Genomic DNA, 5,211 nt, shown 5'->3' on the forward strand with positions numbered 1-5,211 from the left:
CCTCCAAGTACTGGTCCGCCTCCCATCGCCTTACTGGTTCCCATTCCGCGCCGAATTACCCCCTTCTCCATAACGACTGCCCCCTTCCTGACAACCTCAGTAAAGCCAACCCCGCCCGCATCTCGTGGTCGTGCAGTAGCGTTCTCGCTTCCCATGCCCAGGTTCCCGGGTTTGATTCCCGGCGGGGTCAGGGATTTTCTCTGCCTCGTGATGGCTGGGTGTTGTGTGCTGTCCTTAGGTTAGTTAGGTTTAAGTAGTTCTAAGTTCTAGGGGACTGATGACCATAGATGTTAAGTCCCATAGTGCTCAGAGCCATTTGAACCATTTGAACCAAGGCCAACCCCTTTGCTTCCCACCTTTCTGAGGTCTTCTCCATCCCAGATGATCCCCACTTTGATTATTCTCTCTTCCCCATCGTCATGGAATGCGCCGATACCTCGGTCACTCCACTTGCCCCTAGTCTCCAGTACTTGGAGCACTTGTCCCCTTCTGAAATGAACACTCCAATCACAGCACAAGACTAAACTTCTCTGGTCCAAATGCAACAAGGCCCACTGTCTCATGACTGTGTCATCTACTGCCACCTTAGAGAAAGCCTCATCTCCTTCTTGACTGTCCTTGCCCATCTCTATAACGTCATCCTATCTTTAACTATATATGACGGTAGTATCTGTTCCCGAAAGAACAGTTACCGTCGATGACCATGCAGCTTTGCTAGAAATGAAATGATAATTAAATAGACACCCTAGCTGCAAGCAGGCGTTGATACACTTCATTGGGGACATGTTGAAAATGTGTGCCCCGACCGGGACTCGAACCCGGGATCTCCTGCTTACATGGCAGACGCTCTATCCATCTGAGCCACCGCGGGCACAGAGGATAGTGCGTCTGCAGGGACTTATCCCTAGCACGCTCCCCGTGAGATCCACATTCCCAACATGTCCACAACACTACATTCGTAGTATTAGGCAAAGCTGCATGGTCATCGACCTACAAATCCCTCATCTGTCCCATCCTTTGTTATGCCAGTGTTGCCTGGATCTCCGCACTCACCAGCTTTTACAAGACCCTCAAATCTTCAAATGGCATGTGCTGTGCCTTACCTTCCATATCCGCCTTCCCTCCACCACACAGTTCCCGTACGACCTCATCCCCTTCCCCCACCTGCTCCTTTTCCTCCAACATCTCTTCATCCTTTACACTGTCTGCAGGCTAGATCCTTCCCACACCCTGGTTTCCATAATTTGCCTGGTGCCTTTTAATCTAGTGTGTGTTTTTGTGTAGCATAATTTTTACAGATTTTTATTTCTCATTTAATGTCAGTGCTTCGTATGCTTTCTTTTCTTCTATTTCGCCTTTTTTGTTTCTATATTCCGCCATGTTTCCTACGTTATATTGTTTTACATGTCTTCCTGTTTATTTATGTCTCTTAGCTGCAGAGCAGCGCTTATGCTGGTGCCAGCCTGCCCCTGATCGTGAATGGAAATTACAATAAAGGAAAAAGAAACTATTGAAAAATGTAAGGCCAGATACCCCCCACATCTCCCGATCTCACTGTCCCCGTCCAACCTATTTACGATCCCATCCCTTCTGGAAGCAGCCTTTGCCCTCTCCCCACAGTCGAGGATATCGATAGATTTGTAACCATCGTCCTACAAAATATCCACCACTTTCAACGCCCCCATACCCTCCAGTAGATCTCCCTAGCTGCTGTTCAATCATCCACCCTAACACCTTCGACACCTACTCCCATAACCAAGCCCATTTTACCTTTTCCCGTCCCAACACCCTAGTTTAAACCCCACCATGGTGCAGCAGCATCGTATCTTGTTCAGTAACATCCGTTCTCTGCCTACCAACAAGCAACTCTTCATGCACATCTGTACAACCCACCGTGTGGATGCCTCCCTCCTCAATGAAACATTTCTCCAGCCCCCACGTATCATCAGCACATCACCCTACCCCCTTCAACAATCCAATAATCCCCACCTGATTGCGCATGGTGGAGTTGCCATCGGCTACCTTCGCCAGATCCCTATTGGGCTCCAAACCCTCTTTCCTGACCCCTCTGAACACCTTATCCTCAGCTTCTTTTTCCCCAGCCTTATCATAAACAGCGCCACCATCTATGCCCGTGCCACTGCCCTCATCCTGTTTGACTTCCTTTGCCACATTGATCACACCTTCTCCACCTATGTGATTGCCACTGACCTAAACATCCACCGTCGTACCGGTGCACAGCTACAATGGTGGCATCGGCTCCTTGCCGCACTGCAAGATGAGCTCCTCCACTCCCCCGCCACACCTGCCCTGATTCCAATACCACTCACCATGTAGTCCTGACCTCCAGTGACCTCCTTCGACACATTATGGCGAACATCCTAGATCCCACTGGTAGCGACCAGCTGTGTATCCTCCTTACCGTGACAGACCTACAAAACACACGCCTCACTCCTCACACCAATCCTCCCCAAAATTTCGTCCATAACTACTCCCGTGCTGATGGGAATGGCTACTGGGCAGCCCTACATACCTAGGTCAGTGGCCATCATCTGACCATCCAGCATCCAGCATGATATCAGCCATGCTGCCTCCTTTCTCCAACAGGTCCTGTCTGAGGCCACTGAGGCTCACATCCCCACTACCACCATTCACCCACACCACCACACTTTACCCCCACAGGCCATCCTCCTTTGTGAATCCCATCATCTCCGCCATGCCTTTCTCCACACATGGGACCGGGATACACTCCGATGCCACTGGCAACTCCAACGACATGCCTGTAATTTCCTCGCAGCCAAAAAACGCTGGGACTGGCGCCAGGCCTGCATCTGCCTAAATGATACCCTAACTATAAACTCATCCAAGTACTGGTCAGCCTTCCATCACCTTACTGGATCTAAACCCTCCCCACAGTATCCCCTCCTCCATTGAACCTGATTTATTTTCAAAGAATATCCATAATAATTTATTTTATTTACTAGCGATTCATGAAGAACATTAACACATTTAATCAGACTATGTGAGCGTGAGAGTAGTTGCCAATGGTAACTGAAGAAACAAATTAAAAATTTTATTTTCAATAAATGGAAATTTTATTCCGAAAAGCCTTTTTTTAAACAGATTTAAAATTATAATCAGAAAGCTCCCTTTTAACATGGCTGTAGACACGACCGCTCACAACACCTCTTAAAGACTACACTGACGCAAATCTGCAACACACCAGATTACCCTAAATTAAAATTTTTAACACCTCACACAAACACATAATCTATGTGCCCTGTAAGAGGATTGTAAATGGTACAAAACACTCACATTAAAAATTATTTGCCACCAAAAGTGTAACTTGTTTTAAAAGAACTCTTACGGTGGAAGGGTGGCAACTTTATATGATAAATTGACCATTTAAATAAAATCCATGAAATGCAATTTTACATAAAATATACCAACATAGTCTACATTACACATATACCACCTCGCAAGATGACAGGCAAGATAAAAACATATTTCAGGAATTCAGCCTTTACACCTTAAGCAATAAATTCGTTAACACTGAATCTGACAAACATGACATAGGCAGCTATTAACGTATGGCAGATTGACGGGGGGATAACTGAACAACCTAAACTGCAGATTGCTCTAAGTTTCCCCCACTCCACAAGGGAAAATGGGCCACCCAATTCATAAATAACCAATTTCCCAAGGTGGGCAAGTAGAGAAGAATTGTGGGACGATCCCAAAACAAAGCAGCTGGTGACCTCAAGAAGAAAACAAGTATAATTTAACAAGTAAATGAAACAACATATCTCCAATCACTTAATTTCTAATAAACTGTGATTTCCGGCGAAGACCTGGCGCAGCACCTCCAACGCTATCACTTATCAATGTCAGTGAAAATCTGAGTAACAGATGAGATCATTAATGTAAACAAAAAAAAAAACAATGGACCCAAGATGGAACCTTTAACACCACAGGTAATTAATTCCCAATCGGATGAAGGCTGCCTGCTTAGGTTTTTCACAACAATGCCCTTTGTTTCCTGTTAGATAAGAGACAAACAATTTCATAGCACTGCCAGTGACACCATACTATTGTAACTTACTTAAGAGAATGATGTGGTTCACACAGTCAAAGGCTTTTGACAGGAACAGAAAATGCCAGTAGCCTCTAATAGCTTTCACTATATCACAACATTTAAGTAACCCAAACTGTGACTTTGACAATATATTATTTGCAGTCAGGTGCTTGAGGATTACAGAAACAACTTAAGATAGAAATCAACTTGCATGAGCACTCTTTGATTAAATTAAAAAAAATGGTTCAAATGGCTCTGAGCACTATGAGACTTAACATCTTAGGTCATCGGTCTCCGAGAACTTAGAACTACTTAAACCTAACTAACCTAAGGACATCACACACATCCATGCCCAAGGCAGGATTCGAACCTGTGACCATAGCAGTCCCGCGGTTCTGGACTGCAGCGCCTAGAACAGCACAGCCACTGCAGCCGGCCTGATTAACTTCTTTTGATATATTATCATACCCACTAGAATACTTGCATTTGAAGGATTTTATGATGGATGCTACTTCTCTGGGAGACCTGAGCGCCATTTCTATTTTAGTGAAGTTATTTTTAAAGACTTGTCTTGGCTACACAATTGCACTGCCCACCGAACCTGATGACACCAAGCTGTCTGTAACAAAAATGAAGTACTTGTTTACGAGGTTTGCAACACTACATGCACTTGTTACCAAAGTCTCATTTATTTTTAGAATTATCTGTTCCCCTTCCTTTTTGGCCCCACCTGTCTGTCTTCACTATATCCCATACAGATTTTGGTTTGTTGTTCGATGTAATTATCTTTTTCTCATAATAAACCTGCTTCGATTTCTGGATTACTTGCTTCAATATTTTGCAGTATTCTTTGTAATACATTACAGTGTTAACATCAGAGTTGTTCCTAGATAGTAGATACAGTCTCCTTTTTGTCCCACATGTTATCTTTATTCCTTGTGTAATCCTTGGTTTATTGTTTGAGTTCTGTGTGATTTGAGTTACCTTTAGGGAACAACAATTTTCAAAAGTGGAGGTAACTTTATTAGTGAATGCTTTGTATTTTCCATTTGAGTCAGAAGTGTTGTAAGCATATTTCCAGTTCATGTTTTTGAGCAATATCTAAATTTTCTACTTATGTATTATCCTCCTGTACT

General features: G+C 44.2%; 1 non-coding gene across 1 annotated transcript; it reads right to left on the bottom strand.

Annotated features, from left to right (window-relative positions):
• Positions 1 to 797: 797 nt before the first annotated feature.
• On the bottom strand, positions 798 to 872 carry Trnat-ugu. Its single transcript has one exon. It is a non-coding gene; the product is annotated as a tRNA-Thr (tRNA).
• Positions 873 to 5,211: the final 4,339 nt, after the last annotated feature.

The sequence above is a fragment of the Schistocerca americana genome, chromosome 11 (genome assembly GCF_021461395.2).
Source record: "Schistocerca americana isolate TAMUIC-IGC-003095 chromosome 11, iqSchAmer2.1, whole genome shotgun sequence".
NCBI lineage: Eukaryota > Metazoa > Arthropoda > Insecta > Orthoptera > Acrididae > Schistocerca > Schistocerca americana.